Source organism: Neopelma chrysocephalum, unplaced genomic scaffold (assembly GCF_003984885.1).
Source record: "Neopelma chrysocephalum unplaced genomic scaffold, ASM398488v2 Primary Assembly neopelma1_60, whole genome shotgun sequence".
NCBI classification, from domain to species: Eukaryota; Metazoa; Chordata; class Aves; order Passeriformes; family Pipridae; genus Neopelma; species Neopelma chrysocephalum.
The window spans coordinates 12,155,010-12,177,843 of NW_020897715.1; the positions used below are offsets into that span (position 1 = coordinate 12,155,010).

General features: G+C 39.2%; 1 protein-coding gene across 12 annotated transcripts in view; it reads right to left on the minus strand.

The window, feature by feature from the left end:
* ZBTB20 (zinc finger and BTB domain containing 20) overlaps positions 1–22,834 on the minus strand; it is a 503,503-nt gene that overhangs the window by 241,905 nt on the left and 238,764 nt on the right. Inside the window, exon 1 of one of the 12 annotated variants that reach the window (XM_027681163.1) lies at positions 20,868–20,886. The exons of the other annotated variants lie outside the window; for them this stretch is intronic. The gene's annotated coding sequence lies outside the window, so the exon portion shown is untranslated. Of the gene's footprint in view, positions 1–20,867; positions 20,887–22,834 lie in introns of those variants that run through there. 12 annotated transcript variants of the gene reach the window in all.

The window sequence follows — 22,834 nt, forward strand, 5'->3', positions numbered from 1 at the left end:
TCACACCACCTCTGGCTGGTTCCAGGCCAGGCCTGATCTCCCATCAGAAACAGAGATGACTTGAAACCAAAATAATTTGACCAAAGCCACTTGAGTATCACACTGGTATCTCAAAGTAGATTTGGTGATCCAGAAAACATAGATAAATAGCTGATGCCCAGGTGTGGGAAGCAATGCTGTTGGTAATATATTAAGTGATACTCTTTCTTTGGATTACATAGAACAATATCCATAGTCTCTACCTCTTCTAGTAATCCCAACAAGGCTCCCCTCCATTTGTTTCTACACAGAATCAGGTGTAACCTAGCTATCCCTATGTCTCTTCCAAAAATTAGTCATGATGTGAGGTGATTAAGAGATACCTTAATGACTAATAGAGCTCTTAAAATGGAGGTGCACAAAATCCTTAGGCATTTAAGGAAATTTAGGCCAAAAAAAATATAAAACATACATAAATAATAAATGTATTTGGTGCCATGGATGTCTTTTCCTATATATTTTGTATGTTACGAATTTAAAGAAATGAAAAAACATGAAGTAGATACAAATACATGCACACACAGAGAGAAAATTATGTGGCCCTTTCTAGCATGAAAAGGAAATTATTAAAAGTTGGATAAACAACAACGGAGGATATGACAGGGGCAGCTGGAGAACCACACTGGGGGACAGAACTTCTAAGTGAATCCACACAAAAAATGTCTCCCCTGACAATCCGTTGTTCTTCAAAGAGAATAATGATTCTAGAGATGAGTTTGCATTTGTCTTCGGATGTCACAATAAATGCTAAGAAAGCAGCTGAATGAGAGTTATTATTTCCTCTGAGCAACGAAGGATTTGGGTAGACTGTCAGAACACCAGCACCCGCAATCTGAGGGCAGATACAAAGCAACAGCAAGCTAGCAGGAAGCTCAGAATCTGTCCAGGGCCCTGGGAAAGGAAGATGAAAGAGGTTATGGGGCAAACTGGAGATCTAAGAAAGGTAGATCTAAGAACCACAACTGTAAGGCAGCTGTTAAATCATGAGGGAAACAGGAACATTGTTTGAGAAAGCCATCGCAGGAGGCATAATGTTTTCCAAGTCCAACAGAACATAAATGCTCACAAATTGGCAGAGAATGTGCTCCACAGAGGTCTATGCTACTTCACTGGAATAACTCAGACAGTTTGGGGGTTACTGGGGCTGCATCCAAGTCCTTACCCTCTTCACATACGCGCTACTCTGAGCACAGCAGAAGGACTTGTAAGCCCTCAGTGCTCAAGAGTATCACAGCTATATTATGGGCTATCTAATCCTCCCTCTCTAATTGAGCGTGCTGGGCAGAACATAAATCCAGCCCTACCTCTCAGTAACAAGATGCTTTTCCAACTGGCCTGATGGAGTACTTGGCCTGATGATGACTCTCACAGTCAGATGTGCAATCTACCCTCTGGCTCCCTGTTGGTTTGGACTCATTGCCTATATGCTCTAATACCCAAGATTGAAAGAGATAAAACAGAGATTCCTGTTTGACTGTATAAGACAATATGTTACAGAAAACAGGTAAGCCATGTCCTTGTCACCTGCTGTTTACAGAAACTAGCCCTTTCCACTGCACGCTCTTGCCTGCAGTGCTCCTATATTGAAGAAGACAACTGTAAGTGACATGAAATAATCTTTAAAGACACTGTATGGCAGCTGGAAAAACATCACAAATTGACCTAACAAAGTAGGGTGCAACCTCCCATTAGGTCAGGCTGCTTTGGAGTGTCGGTGTCACAATGCTAAGGAACCTGTTTCACTATTTGCTAACTTCCACGGCACATATGAATATCTTTGTTTTATCTGATCTAAGTCTAAAATGGACTATGGTTTGTGTTATGAAAGCATAAAAATATTTTTTAAATCCACAGCCCTGCCCTCCACCCCCATACCATTCTATCAAAACATACACAGGAAAATGTTTACAAGTTATAATCTTCCAGCTAGGCTTAGTTTCCTGTATATATTTCAAATGCAATGTCTAAAGGACACACACATACAAAAAGCTAAAAATGCAGGTGGGATCTGCACAGAGATGAGCTCCAAATTTTAGATGTGAACCATATTATCTTCTTACACGTTGGCTTTGGTCTTTCAGTTTTCCCCATTACAGCTGGGTTATGAGACAAAGTTCAGACTAAAGCTGAATAAGGGGGAATCACACTGGAGTGCTACTTTTTCTGTATGTGAAGGTGCTCACAATTAAGGGGAACTCAGAATCACAGTTTAATTTGGCATCTTCAAAGCTGAGATTTCTTCATTTCAAAGACTGAGGTAAGTCTGAAAGTTTCAAAATATCTAGCACACATCAAACCCAAGAAAACGGAGCAGTCACCAGAAGAGAGTCAAGTGCTTAAACTCTGACAAAGAAATAACTGACATGGTATATTGGGTTTGCACGGCAAGGCTTTGGTAGCAAGGAGTCTACAGGGGTGGCTTCTGTGAGAAGCTGCCATAAGTTTTCCCTCTGTCCGACGGACCAAGGCCAGCTGGCTCCAAGATGAACTCACCTCTGGCCAAGGTTGAGCCCATCAGTGACTGTGACAGCACCTCTGGAATAAAATATTTGAAAAGGGGGATAAGAAACTGCAGAACAGCAGCAGTAGAAAGGAGTTAGAATATGTGAGAGAAACAACTTTGCAGACACCAAGGTCAGTGGAGAAAGAGAGGGAGGAAGTGCTCCCGGCACTGCAGCCTGTGATGAAGACCATGGTGAAGCAGGATGTCCCCCTGCAGCCCATGGAGGTCCATGGTGGAGCAGAGATCCCCCTGCAGCCCATGGAGGACACCACACCCATGCAAGTGAATGCCTGAAGGAGACTATGTCCCCATGGGAAGCCCAGGCTAGAGCAGACTCCTGGCAGGACCTGTGGCCCCATGGACAGAGAAGCCCACGCTGGGGCAGGTTTGCTGTCAGGACTTGTGACACTATGGGAGAACCTCACTAGAGCAGTCTTTCCTGAAGGACTGCACCCCATGGAAGGGACCCACGCTGGAGCAGTTAGTGAAGAACTGTAGCTCATGAGAAGGACTCACATTGGAGAAGTTCATGGAGGGCTGTCTCTCATGGGAGGAACCACATGCTGGAACAAGGGAAGAGTGTGAGGAGTCCTCCCCTCCTGAGGAGGAAGGAGTGGCAGAGACACTCTGTGACAAACTAACCGCAGCCCTCATTGCCCCTGAACCATGAGAGGGAGGATTTAGAGAAAATCAGGAGTGAAGTGAAACTCAAGATGAAAGGAGGGGTTGGGGGAAGGTGCTTTTAAGATTTGGTTTTATTTCTCATTATTCTACTTTGATTTGGCTGGTAATAAATTACTATAATTTTCCTCAAGTCAAGTCTGTTTTGCCCATGATGATAATTGGTGAGTGTCCCTGTCCTTATCTCGACTCATGAGCCTTTTGCAACATTTTCTCTCCCCTATCCAGCTGAGGAGTGATAGAGTGGCTGTGATGGGACCCTAGAGACCAGTCAGGGTCAGCCCACCACACATGGAACTGGGTTTTTCCCCATTTCACTCTCACAGTCCTGTGGTAAACTGTTTCACTTCAACTTTGGTTTAATTTAGGAAAAAACTATTGAAAACTCTTATGCTCAGAATGAGCACAAATTAATCTTTTGTTCTGAGTAATAAGGTGCAAAGAAATGAAGTCCTGGCAGGATACTAATTTCTGATGTTGTCAATTAAAAAACTTCTCCTGGTGTTTTGAATGGAAAAATCTCCCAGAAAGTGTTTTTATCGAAGCACCCAGTTCCAAGTCCTGGATTATTAGGTTAAGCTCCGTCAGCAGAGAGACCAATATAAATGCTTTTCATACCATCTGCCTTGATGCCTTGACAAAAAAATAAAGAAGAAGAGAAAATATGTAAGTCCAAAATACTCTGATTTTAACCTGTTTCCCTTTAATACAAAGCTCGGAAATTCAGGTCCTAAAAATATCAAATGAAAAACACGTGATTACCTTTCTTCTTTTTATCTTTCCTCAAAACCTTACAGAACATCCAAAATCACCCAGTGTTCCCAGGACCTGATTTCTTTTATATTTTAAAATCAGAAAAGCAGCTTTAAGTAAATATAACCACTAGCAAATCATTTTCTTCAGTTCCTTTTGCTATTCTGAAAAGAGCTCATTACAGCACGTTATTTTACCTGGTGGTTATTAGGAAGCTCTATACAATTACCAAGGTTTTGATTTCCCTGTTTAAAAACAAATTAGAGTGGTGTGCAGGGCCTTGCAATATTAGGCGACAACTCCAACAGCTAATGATGGAGGACAGTGCCTCAGTGAAGGTGTTAGCAATCCATCTGGCCAATTAAAGAGTAACTTAGGCAGAGCCCAATACTATTTCTCAGTTATGGTGGCTGTGACATCAAGAGTTGAGAAGCAGTGAGATTTGGTGTGAAACAATAAAGTGAACCCATACAGAAAAAAAACCAGGGAAGAGCTACTACAGTCCCACAGCAGAGAAGAAAGGGAAAACGCTAACAGCCAGAGATGTACCTTGACTTATCAACAAGAAAAAAGGCTGGACTTTGAAGAAAACAAAACAGTTCAGACATGAAACAGATACTGATAAAGTCTGTCTTCCTACAGGTTTGCAATCAGAGCCTCTGAGGGCTACACAATACGAGTACAATTGTCATTGGTCTCCTCTCCCACAACAAAGATAACGTTCTTGGTGAGCAAAAGACAGCATGTGCTGTGACTCTGCTGGAGCAAAGCCTGTGCTGGCCAGCCAACTGTCCTCCGCTGAATATGCTTAGCTGATAAGTTCTGCTTGTCTTTCCCTCAGCAGGGGCACTAATTTGAGTTTTTCTCCTCTCCTTAGATACCCATTCTGTAGAAGACAAATCATCTTTTCAGTTCTTTCCGACTTGGCTGAAAGAGATCGGCACACTCAGCAGCTACGTATGGGTGTGACAGATGGGCACAGGGACAGGCAGTCCCATAAACTTAGATGAGATAACTTGGCAACAAGTACTCCAGAAATCTGAGGTGTTTAAAATCTGGAAGTGGATCCAAACTTTAGCTTTAGCCATGCCCAAGGTAGAGAGAGACCAAGGCCTTGTTCTGTTTTCTGCCTTCCCATTTGGACCTCTGTGAGGTCTGACCATGCACTGTTTTCTCTTGTGGGTTATTTCTCATGACTGCAGAAGCAGGCCAGCAGGATTTCCCATTGCTTAATGTGGACATGGATACCACACAGAACTACATGTATTTCATTTCTTATCACAGACTATTTTAAAACATTTTTACTTTTTTTTCCTACTTCTTGTCTTGCAGCTTCAAAAGCATCTAACTTGAACTCAGAAGTCATTAATAGCATTTCTTCCTGTCCTTTCCCACCTGAGAGACTTCTTCTGATCCCCTTTTAGGAGCTTAGCACATCCCTTCCTTCCCACAGCCAGTCTCCCACACCAGTTTCTACTCCTTTCTCTCATCTTCCAACAATGACAGAAGAAGGAGTTAAAAAATCTCATGCTGCTTTCTGGCCAATACCTTCTTAAGTATATCACCCCTCCCCACGCACGCAGGAGTTGCACTGCCCTCTCTCTGGATGGTTCCACATATCTGTTCTCTGAAGTTACCGAGATGGGAATGATTTTCCTCAACATGAAATGCTGTATAAAGAGTGTGGGTGGGAAATATGCAGTGTAATGGAACTGAAACCCCATAAGGGAAATCAATGCAGGCAGCTGCTGATACACTATTTACTTGGATAAATCATCCATTTTTCTCCCAGGCCAGATGACTTGAGGTATCACCTACCCAGGATGGCAAGTGCAAATATAAATAATAAATAAAAATAACTGAGGAAGAATTCTCACTGTAATGGGTTTTGTAGAGAACTAAGTTTCAGTTAAACTTAATCCTTGCTGTCTTCTGTGTCTCCAGCAGCAGAAACATCTGGTCGGTTTTAGATTCCCCTTGGATTCCCAACTTCAAAGGGAGTTATAAAGAATAACAAATACATGTACTGGCACTGAAAAAAAAAATTAGAGCAGCAGGAGAGAATGGTAAAATTGTCCTTATTTGACTGCTAGTGACAGGCGCCACAGGCAGAACTGTGAGAAAAAATCTTAACGGCTCAGGCAAATAAGCTTTTTTTTTTTAATGACTGGCTCTCTCTACTAATGACGCAGAAAATCTATGGGATCTGCCCCATAATGGCAAGAAGCACATGTGCCAAAGAATATGCACGCAAGGGTATGCAGAAAATAGATTTCAAATCAGATATGTACTAAATAATAGGCAGGAAAACAGGAACTAAGTCTTGTTCCCAGCCTTTTCACTGATAGTGCCCTGAGTATATTGCTGGCTAAATAATGCAGGTCCAAATTTTGGCTTTTTAAAGTCAGTAGGATGTTGTAAAGTATGGTCAAAAACAATGACTGTCATATGTGCTTTTCAAATCCTATTTCAAAACCTCCAGAAACAGGGGTAGGTAAGCAAACACAGTAACAGATGTCTGCAGCTCTCTGTCTTTCCTTTACTCTCTGGTGGCTAGAAAGTGAATGCTATGCTCCTTTTATGAATGCAGCACTACCAGCAACAACTTCTGACATGCTTCTGCCCTTGTGTGCAGTGAACAGAAACATTTAGCTTCACTCTGATATTCTGAATCAGTGCACACGTGAAATAATCACACCCTATTCCTCACTTCATCCATGCAGCATCAGGAACTCCTTTTTCTTTTTTTCATTCCTTACCTTTTACCATTTCAGTCATAGGGTTAATAAAAAAATGTAATATGAAAGATGTGTGAGAATTCAGAAACCTGTGTGAAGCCTCCTATCTGCCAAACGCTAACTCGTGTTGTATGAAGATTAAGTCTTGTATGAACACTAAAGTTACCCTCTTTCATCAAAACTACAGACTCCTAAATGCCTGGCATCATGTAATGCAAGTTTACAAGATGGATGCCAGAGAGGAAAATTACAGAATAGGCTTTTGCAAATAGTATTGAAACCACAGCCATCCTTCTTTCACCTCTCCTTACAGAGAGTCCATAGAATATAAGTTTTGAAAGCAGTCATCAAATAAATTCCAACGATTCCTGAATCTTAGAGACTGATCAATTTGTGTATATTTGATGGACAAGAAGAGCTATATTTGGCAAATAAATTATTTGTTGCAAATAATTAATTCAGTACTCTTGCTGGAGCTGCAACCATGACTTTTTTAATGACCTTATTTTACCTTACTATGTTATGAGGTAAGCAGCTTCCCATTGTTTCATCTTTAAAAATATTTCAGGATTTCTTAAATGCTCCACATAACAGCAAAATCATATCAAGATTTTCCCATAAATACAGCAATCTAATATTTATATCAGAACTTTAAATTGTAAAAATCCTACGTGCTTTTACAATGTAATGATCAAACGACTTCTGCACTTCTGCAATAGGCTCCATCATGAAGGATCCTGTTCCCAACTTTATTTCTTACTGAATATTAAAAAAACTGTAAGTGAAGATGCTTTACAAACTGTTAAAGAAATAGGAATTAAAGAATATACTGTGATACTTATCATGCCAACACTTCTGGAAGAGCTACAATTCATGACATACTGATGCCAAATTAACTTTTGGGAAAGTCCCTGACTTCTTGACCTGAAGACCTTTGATTCTTGAAAGGGAGCCTGCCTTCTTAGCAGAGTTGTATTACCTGTGTTGCCAAATTCCTCCTGTTGGGAACCCATTTGGATTAATGTTTACAATCTTGATTTTCTTTCAAAATGGCCCACTTACTTTTAGAGACAGTAAGGGAAGATAAAAAAAAGATCAGGAAATCTCAGGGTTCCCCAAACTCATACTCCAAGAGGGGATTCGCCTCTAACACTTAATACAAAGTTAACATCAAATGTTTTCTGACTTCTGTATTTGCAATCATGCTTTACTGCCAGTGTTGATTTGGCACTGAAGGCAGCACAGGCTGCAATAGCTTGAACAAGAGTCATGGGTTCTGAGTGCATCCAACAGTTTGAATGGAGAATTTCCAGCATGAACTTGATCCCCAGCCTGCTAAAGCCAAAGAGACAACTTAGATGAGGCTCAATACATGTTCCAAGGGAACTTCATCTGTTTTCTACAAGAAATACTATATAAAGCAAAACACAGTTCATTCAAAAACCATACAGTCATACATCCTGTCCATACCCCTGAACTTCCACTCCTGTACCCTGCAGAAATGGCCTTGGCTTTCTGAAGACAGACTGGAAAGTGAACATCAGGTTCAGTGAAGGCCTAGTGAGATGCGTCAGTATTCCCCTATTACAAATAGCGAGGGAAAGGAAAGGTACTGAATGAGAAGAGGCAGAATAGCTTTCTCTTTACATTTATGATACATTTTTAGCGATACAAATCTTTCCAGTTTAAATTGTATCTCTGAGTTTGACGTGGTATTTATTAAAGGCAATAGCAGAACAAAAGGGACATCCATCAATCCTGGGCTATAAGCTAACAAACACTTCAGATACATCCCAGGATTTCTCCAAACACCTTTCCAAATGTTTCTTTACATCCTGTTTATAGCTCGTTACATTCTCCTGTGACAAGAGCTGGTAGACCAGATCCTGCATGGTCTAATAGTTTCTCAAGTACCATTCCTGTTCTCTTACATATCTGTAGACATTCAGGCACAATGCAGTAATTGAATATAACCATTATAAAGGCAGTTCAATTCCTGGCCAACCCTCAGCATGCACATATACATTTGCAAAGCATTAATGGCATGGTAAGCTAAAAACAACCATCCCAATAACACTAAGCCAGCTAGGCAAGATCTAGATCTACAGATGCTTTCTGTTTGCTTGGGATATTTTACTGCTTATATTATTATCTTTTTGATGTGCACTGCTCCGCTAGCATGCAGGAAATATTGTGAGCGTGTCCAAAACATAAACTATTCTATTCTATTTATTTATTTATTTAGCTCTGAGGTGGGGGAGATTTTATTGTTATATTTTTTAAGGCCCAATTACATCAATACCTCAGCTCTTCATGTCCAAGACTAGTGTAAAAGATAATATTCAGATTAAATCAGCCTTCTTAAGACTAAATTCAGTTTATACTGATATAGCAGGTTACATGCTTAGTCACGTAAAAAAATTCTGATGGATACAGAAGACAGCTGTTGGACAAAGCATATCTTCCTGCCTTTCATGTCACAGGCCTGTTTACTGAGAAATACTGAACCAACAACACTATTGTCCAAATATACATTTATTTAAAAGCAGCTTTTTGGTATCACAAAATATCCCTTTCCTGGTCTGAAAAATAGAAATAAAAAGTGAAGTGGTCTAATGAATGGAAAAATTTTTCAATTTGTATTATTTTGTTGTCTTCTGTTTACCTCCAATGGGAATAAGCACACCAAAGTTTGCAGAGCCACAACTCCCCCTGAATGGGCAATCAGACTGATCTATCCCTAACTTAAAAAAGTTGCAGTGCTGATGTTCTCAAGGACTACGACAATGTTGTATCTATCCAAACTCAAGGACGACAGATCCAAATAACCAAGGTATCACTGAGTGGGCTAAGTATCTCAGTCCTTGTTCAAAAGGTAAGGATCATCACACTGTTGAGAGAAGGTCAGATGCTTTACATTTTCCAGTAATTGAGCAATTCTTAACTATATTCTTTGCTTTTAATCTTCACCCTTGCCCTACTTGTCCAAAATACCCCCCTTACATTCATGTTTTTCCTTTGTAGGGTGCTCTCACTGAAACAGATTTAGGCCACTCCTGAAGAATTTAAACTTAGCCAAAACCATAAGCTAAAGTAAAATGCCTCCGAGGCACAAACCACACTGTGGCCCTTGACAAGACTGCTGCCAGAAGAATTTTACTGTTTAAGTATACAGATTCTACATGAGGAAGAAAAAGAGATAATGTGTTATGGGTGTTATAAGGACAAGGAGAGACTCAAAAGCAATAACCAGAATGTGCTCTTCTAGGGGAAGGTCCCTCTTAAATCAAATCTAAGAAGTACCAAATAAAAGTGAATGCACTAATATTAACTGCATAGGCTTTGCACTCACATTATCATTACCTTCAACTGTTTGCTCACTTTGCAAGCAATTGCACCGAGATAAGCACCCGGAATTCGAAAGGGTTGATTCATGACCAGCCCACAAAGAAGAAAGCCAGGAGAGCTGAAATGGTGTCAAAGGCTTCCCAATTTTCTGAGCAGAAACACAGAATTCCCAGGGGAGATCTACTTACAGTTGCTAAGACAGGTTCTGATCAACTGTTACAGAGACAGAAAGTCCCATTATAACATCAACACAAGAAGACTTCAGCATAGTTTTAGAGTCATAGAATTATAGAATCATTAAGGTTGGAAAAGATCTCCAGGATTATTGAGTCCAACCTTTGACTGAACACCACCTTGTCAACTAAACTATAGCACTAAGTGCCATGGCCAGTCATTTCTTGAACACCTCCATGGATGGTGACTCCACCACCTCCCTGGGTAGCCCATTCTAATGCTTGACCACCCTTACAACGAAGAAATTCTTCCTGATGTCCAAACTGAACTTCCCCAGGCACAGCTTGAGGCCATTTCCTCTTGTCCTGCCTGACAAGTACTCACACATTTTAAAATTTTTGTCGATTCAACAGATTCAGTAGAATTCTGATGAAGCACTCCCTTAAGCATGACCTAGAAGAGCCCAAACACAACCCTATATTCTTGCTTTATAGGATAGCTAGACTTTGAAATTTGCTTTTGTTTCACAGTTGAATTAAACACTGCATTGCAAAGTTACCCATGAAACAAAAATAAAAAATCATTTCAATCAATTGAATGCTGTTTTGACAAAATAATTTTGTTTTGATTGCTAGTTTCAGGTTTGATTTAAATTTTATATTAGAATATAAAATACATTTTTGAAATAAAAGTTTGAAACAAATGCATTTCTGTTCCACAAATGCCAAAAAGCTTTATCTGGAAATATGAATAATGAAAATAAATAAGAGTCCTGGAAGTATTCTTTTTTTAATGAACCAGTATTTTTTTAGTGCTCCTAGTCCCGACCTTCAGTACACTTTAGTGAGCCTCAGAAGAAGCTTATAATACCTCTGCCATACTATCAATATATCAGTGACAATCTAATTATTATTAATAACCCATGTGTTATGCTGTTCTTGTCCAAAAACTGGTGAAGCTAAGAGGCTTTTTCAGACAGTCAGTTATGTAATGACTAACACACATCTTGTTGGGTCAAGTACCCTTAATTACTACTGCCATTTGGGCAAATATCAAAACCAGTTTTGAGCAGGATAAAGCAGCAGACTGAAACTCCCAGAGAGTCCTGCAGAAGACTCTGGAGTGAGGAGAAGTGAGGGGAATGCTAGTTGTTTCTACTCTGTCCTTTAACCTTAAACTTAACTTATAGAAAAATGTAAGAGCAGTTGTGATTAATAAGATATTTAATATCTAAAATTCCTTTTTCTTTAACCATTTGCTTCCTCTGCTAAGAAGGCTCTTGATCACCATTTCCAAATTACTAAAACGCGAAATACCGTGAAGTCATGTGAAGCTTGACTGAAGCTATGAGACAAATCCTGGCCTAAACAGGGAAGAACTGAGGGATTTCACCTAGCTCAGGTAGCAGCAGGAGTGCCGACATCTGAAACTATTTATTTAGGAAGATCATAAGGAGAGCTGAAGTACAGCTAGTCCTTTAAGCATGACACTCATCATGCCCAGTCATCCTAGGCTGTTTCAGCACTGAGATGCTTATGAGAAGTGGTCGTCTCCCATGTCATTTGGTGAAGGGTCTTTTGTAATGTTGTCAGAATCTCAGTGAGAACCAAAAATTTTTGTTTCTTATACAGCGAATTTCTGAATGCAATGCTTGGAGCAGAAGTCCAAGAATTCAAACAGCTGTACTACTTAGTCCCCCATGAAAGCACATTCTAACTTGAACTGATCTATCAGAACATCAGATGTCACGATTCACAAGGCTGAGATGGGCGAAGTCTTTGGGAAAACTGTTGGGATTATCTCACCTGTTGGATTTTTGAAGCATTAGATGTGGGGAGAGGTATTTGGGAAGAGACAGAGTAGATAAAATAAAAGGAGTTTGGATTGCATATCCTTACCAATAGGTTATTAACATGAGGGAAATACAAAGGTTTGTTCAAAAACCTGAACTACAATTACCTCTAACAGAGCTTTTCCTGCTGCACACCGAGCAGTCTGTTGAATTTGTGTTCTGCATACTGGAGCCATGTGCTGACACTTTGCACAATCTGAAAGGAGTTGAAAACTCTCTCCTTCACCTTGTGTGTGCCTTCATCTAAGGTTGTCTGTAACCCTTTCTAACAGTAAGATTTCACAGCCTAACTGCCTGAGGAAGACTACTGAATCCCTCATGCTTCACAAAATAAAAATACAGATTTAGAGATCAGAGAATACAGAAAATACCCAAATGCATGCCCATGCCTCAGCATTCTCATGACTAGCAGTCAATGGTCCTCAGGCTTAGATCCATATCAGACAAAACGTTTTCCTTTCCTAAACACAGTGCCTCTTCTGAATGGGGTACTTTCAATCCTTCTACCACCAGCTTCCCTCTCCCTTAGCTGGTCTTATTAAAACAAATGAGAAACACCCCCCTCTGCTAAGCATTTGTCCACTCTCCTCTTAATTTTCCTTATGTCTTCCAGGGTCTGGGTTTTTTAAGCCTCTGTACTAATACCTGCTCTCTTTGTTTTTTGTTTGTTGTTTTTTTTTTCCTTGTCTTTTCTTTCTGTTTGCTTAAAGTTCCAGCCTCTAAAAGCAAATTTGGAGAAAACTGGCTTTCTCTAGTTATCCCATTGTTCTTCTCAGGCAAGATCTATTTCAGATGTTTCTATTTCAAATATTTAATGACAGACCTATTCATACAAAGACATGCCAACACCACTCCCCTGTCTCTTTGGCATGATGCAGAGCACAGAAAAAGATTGTCACAAGATACAAGGACTCTGTTAGTCAATAAAATCAAGTTCTAACTCATAAACAGTACACAGCAGATTCCATACATTGACATGCTTCCCAGAAGCAAAAGCCTGAGAAAAAGCAGTTTCAAGGGAGACCCCATGGGACAGGCCCATCCATTTAGCACTACCACAGTGGACCTTGGCTGGCTTCCCTTCCAAGAGGACCTGTAGAGAAGCCAAAGACTGTATTGAGCCTTTTGGGGTCTTGCCTTCATTGCAATGTTGTTTGTAAGTACAATGCTAATGTTGCCCCCAGCATGATTCCCACCCACAACAGAAGCTTCTTGCTCAAACTAAGTGCTATTTTAACTTGACTCTGGCCTAAAAACAGATTAGAAGTGGCAACCCATGTGCTGTAGTTACTAGTGTCAGTAACACAGTGGGAACTCATCAGTTCTCTGGTTATGTTTAAAGTGCTGATCTAAGATCCTGTCTTGTAACTGGGGTCTAGACTAAAAACACACAACCCTTATACCCAGTTATCTACAATAAGCTCAAGTGGGTAGCAGGCGATGGTCTGATGTTAACAATTTGCTTCTCCTCTCAATCTCTACAGTGCATTCCTGACAAATAAATACTCTGAATTTGCAGAAGAAACTGCATGTGCACAAATCAGTTTAGGATAGAGAACCCTTACAAACATCAGCCTGTAACACTGCTGTAACAAACGGATTCAGTGCATGTAAAACAATACTTGTTTTAAGCATTTTTACCCACTACCTCTGCCTACCCAGGCTATCGTTCGGAATAAGGAGGGCTTTTCTCAAGTACCTTGGAGTCACCATCTGTGAAACAGAGCACAGCTGCACCAATAAACAACATGAACACAGATTTTAGCTTTGTGAATTGCAGATCTTATCTGTATAGTCAAAAGAATTTTAAGGCCCATGTGGCCTGTGAGAGCAAGCTAGGGTGTCCATACAGTCAGTCGCTGTGTGGCAAATCCAACCTCTCGCATATTGACTGTTACCTACATAATCCTTCTCTTCACTCTAATAAATTGGCACGAGATGAGCAAATCTGATGACAGGCAACTAATACAAACCACCACAAAAGTGGCCATATTGTCATCTAAACATCTCATGCTCGACTTTATTTACAGTCTCCAGGGTTGTAATCCCAGCTGGTAGTTTTAATTAGTAGTGAATGTACTTTCACAACAAATTGGACCTTCTCCTTTTTGGGCATCAGAGATCCCTTCCACAGATGACTGTGGATTATGAAGAGACAAATTTTGGGGATGTTGGGCAGGCAGCTTTCTCCTATCACACATCTGAAAAACTAGCATCACTCTCTGGCTCACAAGAGGACTTGGCAGGAAGTCAGACTATGACTATCCAGAAGACTCTTCCCTCAGCGTCAGAGTAGTAAGATACATCATGGAAACTTGTAACAAAGCATAAATAATTCTATTTAGAAGTCAATACAAAATTGTGGACTACAAGGCCAGCTGCAGGGGCTGTTTTTTGCTTATGAGTTTAAAGCCAAAACATGGATAACGTGGCAAGTATCATCAGAGAACATAAATATCTACTCCTTTGCTGTTATTGCTAGCTTTGCCCATTCTGTAGCCATTAGTAAATGCCTTACTACAAAACTGCAAGTGCAGCAGCAGGGTTTTAACAGCTTTTTTCCTCTAGCTGCTCTGGGATTTTTCCTTTCTTGGCTGTAACCAGTTGCAACCAGTTGTGAATAAGTCGTTATCCCTCTGTGCAACTCACAGCAACTAAAAGAAACCAGTGTCATTATGCAAGTTTCAAAAAAGAAAAAAAAAAGTTTTGTTTTATGGTTAATTATCCATGGTCTATTTACAAAATAAATCAACCCATTGTGCACCACCAGGATTTGTGGCCTCATTTGAACTTTGCTTTTCATTAATCACTTTAAAAATAAAAGCTAACTAGTTTTTGTTTTTTCTCCTTTTTGGTTTATTACTTGCATCTGGCTATAAATTGTAAAAACGGGGAGAGAACAAAGTATGGATTATTAACCCTCAGTTTCATAACTTACATGATCTCAGTCTTGTCTTTCTCCACGTGCCTAAACAGATGCACAGTCCAAAAATTCCAACATTCTGTAAGAAATGTAATCACAAGAAGATTGAAATATTTTTTAAACTCAAACTTTGAGTTATTAAAAGGCAAAAAGCTTGCCTTAAGAAACAAAAAGGTGGGCAAGCATTTACAAACTTATTTAAGCTACTGAAGAAGGCCAATAAAATTACCCATGTAGATATCTAAGTAATACAAAAATGTTTGTGAGCTCTAAGTGCAAGACTGTTTTGTTTAGAGAAAACCTACTTGCAGGCAGTCTGGAGAAGGAAGAAAATGGATATCTGATTTCTTTAGAGTGCTTACAACTTATACAAGAAACCAGAAATATTTTTTTCTGAAAATGTTTTAATTATATAAGAAGTTTAGATCTTGTCCTTATGTGATGACAGAGAACTACTGAATTTCTGAAAACTAGCCAATGGAGAGGCAGACAAAGGACATTTTTAGCTGCTCTTTTAAAAAACGTTAAGTGTATTAACACTTATTTCACTTTCATAGGGAATAAAATACATATTTGCATAAAACTGAAATTCTCCTCAGCTTCAACTAAGAAAGCTGAACAATTTATTTATGTCCACTATGGACTCTTCAAGTAAAACTATAAAAAGTAAGAAAGGCTGATAAACAAACATGATAAAAGCATATATAATGACAGGATATAAAAATGTCATCCCCCTTTTATTTTTCTTTTTTTTTCATTTACCAGTTACTCTTAAGTGTCCTTTGCCCTTACTATGACAAACAAAGTCACAGCACTCCACTTAATCCTTAATGAAATGCTTTATAAAAAGCTGTGCTGTCTGTAGGTCAAAAAATGTGGCTTTGCTGCACTCAAAACTACAACTTTTTATTTCAAAACTCCTGAGCTGGATGCAAGTATAAGGAGACTGAACATAACCAACAGGTATATTTTAAAAACTGAGATAAAGTGCTGAAGCTAAGAAATTAGATCATTAATACTACATATTATTACTAATAGGAGCTCAGGAAGGTAATTTTTGCTTGCCTGTTGGTGAGAAAAAGAATTGTAGAGATTTGAAAAGTTAAAAAAACCCACTGCCTCCTCCTCCACTTTGCAGATGGCTGAGATGCTTTAACTTTCATTTCCAAAAGTAAATTAGCTCTCACTTAAATGAAAGTAAAAATTAAAAGCTGCCTCCACCTGACTGCAAAGCACAGCAGCCAGGCTGGGAGAGGAAGGGATAGGCCTTCAAAGAAAATAAAAGCCTTTTTAAGCGACTCCTCATATGAACGCCTGCCCTTGCAGCAGCAAGCTGTGGCCCTACAGCCGCTTTCCATTATAAATGCTAAATTGGGAAATGTTTAACATTCTTTGTTTAATCTTTGCAGTATAAAGAAAAAACAGCTGATTCTCAGAAACATGACAGCCCGAGCAACCATTAGTGATCTGCCTCTCCCTTCCTCAAAGCAGAACAGGCCATTTCCAGCCTCAGTGGTGACTGACACTTTATAATCAGAAATGTATATTTAGATGGATCCTAGAAGACGAGATTGAAACTTTGCCATTTTTTTTGTTCCAGTCGTGTAAGGGGCCTAAGGCAACCAGGATATTTAATAAAAACTGTGAGCAGAAAAAGAGTTTAAGAAACATATGCAGTGGAAACTACGAGCAAAGGTGGTTTCAGATTCTTTCTGCATTGTTTTCTGTTAATATCTTTCCACAGTCTTTCCATGAAGAAGAACATTATTATTTATTTTGATTTAAAACATTATCAATTGAGTGTATTTTTCTCTTGTTCACAGCACAGTCCATCTATTCTGCTGCAACCAGTCACATATAAATCAGCACAAATTCGTGAGCGAGCAACCCTCTCTGTTGCTTAGACAAGCAAACTCTCCTTGTATCTTGTCTCTGCAAGAACTTCCCTAAAGGGGTGAGTTTCATCATGCATCCCAAAAGTCAAACTAGTTAGAGGCTTCTTCAGTTGAAATTATGAAATAATACCCCAAATCGAGTCCCCACAGAAACTGAACTAACTGAAATAGTTAGGTTTTTTACAAGATTTTGCCCTGGAGCACACTTTCCGGATCATTAAGTCTAGTTCATTGCTCTCCTCTGCTACAGATATTAAAGGTCACATCCTAAAGAGTTGTTTTTAGGGCTCTGCATCAACAAGGTGAAGAGACCTTATCCATCCTTCCCACCCTGGCCACCAGCATTCAGCAGCGATGAGACCAGACATCCAGGAAACAAACCCACGAGCTAATGAGGATGTACTCCTTCCCCAGAGGGGTTCTGACAGGCGGCATGGTACATCCTCCCATGGGGCTCACGCTGATGAAGGCACTCGGTCCAGAGTCCCCGCTACATTTTGTGACAACAGGAAAACATTAACCACTGTACAGAAGAAAAAGTAAGGAACATTGAGGTGTTGACCCTGCTCTGAGCACTGCACACATCCTGACAACTCCTCTACACCACTGGACTTCAGTGATCCTTCCTTGCAGGTGTTATGGCCCACTTGCACACATCAGGTTTAACAGCAACAGCAAGAATATACAGGTTCTCTGATGAGAGAAATGAACCATCTGCTTTGTTTGCTGTGAACATGGTTGATAACAACTTTGAAAAGGCAGACTGCAGAAACATTCAGTGCAGCTAGGCCTGATACTTTTGTTACAACTATTATAAAAATATTGCTTTTGCGTCATTTCCTAGGGACTTCTGCAAGGCAAAAAGACCAGTGAAACTACTGAAGGCACTAGCAATGAATTACTGATAGTGAAGGACACAAAATTGTCATAAACTTCAACCAAAGTGTGAGAGTTGCAAAAAATGACAGTTCTGAGGGAGGGAGGGAGGGAGGAAACCTTGCAGAATAATTGCCAGATAAAAAGCCTACCGTAGCTAATTCAGCACATTGCTGGATACAGAAAAATCATTTAGCTAGCTATTTTTCAAATATACCCCAAGTGTGTGTCAGGGAAGAAAAATAATGAAATTTTAAAATAAAAATTAATGTAGAGCTCCTTTCATTTTTGTTGTTGTTTTTGAATCTTTAGTGTTCATATTTAACCTTTTCCCTAAAATAACAAACTTGAATTTAAGAAAACTAAGGCACAGATCTTTATAGAGGCAGGACTCAAACAGCTTATGTTTAAAAATAAAATAGCAGTCTTTTTAAGTTGTGAAGACTTATTCATTAAAACTGAATATTAACATCTCATTTCAGAAACTGTTCAAACCAACCCTTTTGCCTATTTTGCCTATGAATTTAGGAAGACAGAAGTTTCACAGGTTGCATGTCTAGCATCTGGTCAAGTCAAATCACCCTCTCCTCCATAAATTAAAATTAGATTTCCATTCTGCAGAAAACACAAAATTCCCTCATTCTGGTTGCTATTCAACTGTGTATATATAACCAGAGCTTGGCAGCAGGCATTTCTAAGGTTTTTTATCTTGTTTAATTAGTAAATACTCAGAAAATAATTAAATGTTTGTTTGACCATTAAGGAAGGCTAGCGCCTTGCTAGTAGTCCACCTAAGCATACAAAGTAAAGCCGGGGACTGAAGACTGGAAGTTAGTAGTAACCTAGTGACATGCAGAGAAATGTCTCAGTAACTGAAAAGCATGCAGATGCCTTTAAGAGGGAAATTTGCTTGTCTACCATTAAAAGTTATCAGGGTTTCGTACACCTATTCCAAATAAGTCTCCCATTGCAATCAGTGCAGATAAAAACTTACAGACTAAGACTGTGAGAAGACAGGCAGAAAATAATTTTCATTCAAAGAGAAATGATCACTCTTTTGATTAAGTTAAACACTGGACTCCTTATTGATCATGTTGTTCTCTGTAAAGTTACACCATCTACATCTTCTGAGCATTTTCTAAGGGGCTGACAGCTATGAGGAGCACTAGTATAAGAGATTTTAAGGAGGTTACTCTCTTCTACTGCCTGCAATTATGTTATAAACTGCTATTGGTATGTTGATTTAGCCCCACTTTACAGTTACATAGATTTTCAGGCCCTATAATTCCTATAGGACAGTCTTCTAGCATTTAGTCCTCTGGCGTCATTTATATGTGATCATCTATATTATATAGGGTTATTAAGACTTATATGTGGTTGGTGCCCAAAGTTTGGTCTTTGTGCAACACCAGCCTGAAGTTTAAATAATTTTTTAACTTCTGCAAATTATTTCAACACCTTCTCCCCATGCCTTTAAGTAGATTTTATAAACATTAATAACATAGCTTGAGAATATTTCTGCAGGGCACAATAAAGCAAGTATCTACGACTATAATCCCTAAGTGATTCTGTACTGAGAAACAAATGGAGGCAGAAGAAGTTTTCATTGCCCAGAGCCAAAGCAAGGGCTAGTTTCAGAATCAGGCAGGGAATCCAGGTGCTCCAATGCACTTTTGAATATATATGTACTCCCCAGCAATTTGGTGAAATATACTTACACAGTTTAAAATATACTTACTGAGCTTAAAATATTCCACTTCCTGTTTTCACAAAATCCTGTTTCATTAAAGTTTGTCTCAGGGACCACTGTTGAAAGTTGTCAGCTTTAAATATTTTTTTCTATTATGCCTGAAGTGGGCATAATTCACATGCAGATTCATTTTATGGCTCTTTTCCAATGCCAGAAAAACACTTTAAAATAACTGAGGATCGAGCCCTATAACTTTATAATTGACCTAATAGACTCCTGACATCATATCAACAGAATTAGCAGCATTACACTAGGGAAGAATCTGTCCAAGAATGTGCACACAGACAAGAACGATTTGTAAAGGGCAAAAGAAAACAAACCCCGACACAATGCTCACAACCACAAACAGGTCAGATCCTCAGAGGATACAACTAGGAATAAATTGCTTGCAATAACTACAGGAATAATTTCTTCCTGTAGGGTAGGAATGAACAGGAAAAAAAGTATGAACTTTTCTTTAGTACTGACCCTTTTGTTCCTTTTTTTGAAGCCCACAAATCCCTCATTTATTTATTTTTTTTTTTAATTATTTTAGCAGGGCTATATGTATTTTTGCTTGCTAAAATATCCCAACCAATCCTAAGCAGAAGAATCTTTGGACCTTTATGGACATCAGTCACTTAAAATAGAAATTAATAAATAAAGTTCAGCACAACCTAAAATTTCACTGTTCTTCTGCACTTGCTGCTGTTACACAGAAACCAAACTGACACTTGCATTAAGGTCAGGAGAGGAAAGGGAAAAAGCTTTCATTGTATACATCCAAAAGCTGGAGGGAGGGGGAGAAGAGAGAGGAGGAGAGAGGCAGAAACACTGTGTAGAAGCCAGGGATGTTCCAGAGCACACTGTGACAAGAAAATACTCAATAAGAATTCCTCCAGCCAAAACCAGATCTTAAATAGATCCATTGTCTTCCAGCCTGAAGCCCTTAAAAAGGCTCAAAATTAAAGTCTGTGCTGTGGGCACCCAGTTGTTCTTTCCTTTCATAAGGATTTGCAGGTTTTAATACAATCTGTCGTCAGGAAAAACAGTAGAGCTGTACAGTCCAGAGAGGTAACAAAAGCGAAAGGCAGGCGAGAGTTACATAACTGGCTTTTTACATAAATATTACATTGAGAGATATTTTGCTTTTCAGAAAGGAAAAAAGATTAAAAAAAAAAAGGCACAAACCACGTCAGAGCATTCAATCCAACCTCGCTTACTCCTCGTCCCTCTTTCACTTTGCAACATGTATTGAACAGTTGAAGTGAGGTGTTTCTTTTTCTTGTTTTCACTAAGACTAAAGAAATAACCAATTCAAACTTAAACACTTCATAATAGATCGTCTTATATTACCTGAAAAGTGCACCACATCATGGAAGCTGGAAAAAAGTCTTATTTTCAAGCACAAGCAAGCCTGCCTTGCTTATCTGCAGCACGGGGCAATTAGAAATGACCATGGATGTTAAATGAACTCGCCTCTGTACAGTCTGAGAAAAGGGAAAAAAAACCTGCAAGTCTCCCCATCTGTTATTTCCCTTTTTTTTTTTTTTTCCTCTTTTGGCTGTAGAAAAGCAAAATTATGCAAGAGCTTTTGAATGTAAAGCCTGTGTGTGCTTTTTCCCTTTTTGTCTCTGTGTACACAGTATGTGATATTGCGTAACTGAGTACAGAGTGGGCGGTTAGCATTTACTATTGATTTACACTACTCCTTATATTGAATTCAGAGCTCTAAGAGGGAGATACACGCAAAGAAATGCAGGCGGGGTGAGATGGATGCAGATTTAAGGTATGTGCCATGGAAAGAGGGAAGCAAAGCATGTAGAAACAGAACTGTGCTTTTCTGAACTAAACTTGCTCCAGCCTTTTCAGTTTTGTGTCCTTTGGTGGAAGAGCGGATGCCTAACAAAACCCATAAACCTCTCCATCCAAAAGTAAGGTTTCCCTCCTACACCCATGCCCAAATCCTATTAGAAACTACAACAATCTACCAATTAATGCTTTTGTGACATTTTGTGCTAGGTATAAAGATGCCTAGCAAGCTCTTATTGATCATGAGGGTCATTAAGGTTACTAAGAGACGTCTTTAGTAATACTATACATGAACTTTTTACTTATCTCTTCAGGACCTACAGGCTTGTAGGTGCACAGAAATCATAGACACTATGCATAGTATGCAATACAAAGCCCTGCATTTATTGAGATGATTGGATGACATGGAAATATGGGAATTAGAGACCAGAAACAAGGAAAGTTTAACCTATTTTGTTCACTCATTAATATATCCATGGTGTTCTCTCTTTTCCACAAGCACACACCCAGAGTCACCAATTTAGACAGACAGGCCTCTAGCTCATTAATGAGAATAATTCTGAGTCAATAAGGAGAAATCCTCTCGTTCCCCTCATGTTGCTGAATCCTTTGCCTCCAAAGTGAGACATGGCTACCCAAATTCTTCCTGCTCCCACTTGACACTAGATCCTACAAAGCAAGGAAACACCACTAGGCTGGCACAACACTGGACTTCTGGGCAGCCATTTATTTATTCATATTGGGTTGGGGATTTTTCTGATAATGTCAGTGGGATTCTAAAGTCTGTTAACATGGTTTCTAAAGGATGTTGAAAGACTGAAGACTAAAAGGAAGTTTATTACAAGTCAGAGCAGACACTGAGACTAGTATCAGAAACTAAACTGAGTGTGCTGATTAAAAAAAAAATCAACTATCAATGCTCTTAAAACTTCTTTTGCATTATCTTTACTGGAAGACACACATTCCCCATATTCATTTATTCAAATTGTTTTCAATGGGCAACATGTTTTTTCTTTGCAGATCTGACATCAGGCATTTTTACAGGTGCTAAAATAGCACAGTGTGCAAACAAAAAACTCCATGTTATAAGAAAGGCAAACCCTATTTTAAGGAAATTACACAGATATACAATGTTTCTGACTATTCTATTTATTTTTTTCTTTTTTCCAGATCCCCATCTACTAACATTAACTAGGGTACTACCAGCCAGCACGCAGTCGGGATCTCCGTCACAATGTTAGGAAAAGAAAACATATATTCAGTGTCTTGTACATGCTTATTCATTTTGTTTGCACATAACTAGAATTGCATTGAAATTACCCAGCAAATTTTACACAAAAAGTCATGTACAGCCTAGCTAGTCTGATTTGTCTTAAAATGAAAGTGATCCTTAAAGAAAAAGAGCAAGGCCTTCATTAAGAGGGATCTAGGAATGCAACTCGTATTAGGCACTTACTAATACAGATGGGGCCAACTCAAAATGTGCTCAGGCACCTTTTCTTTGCTCATCG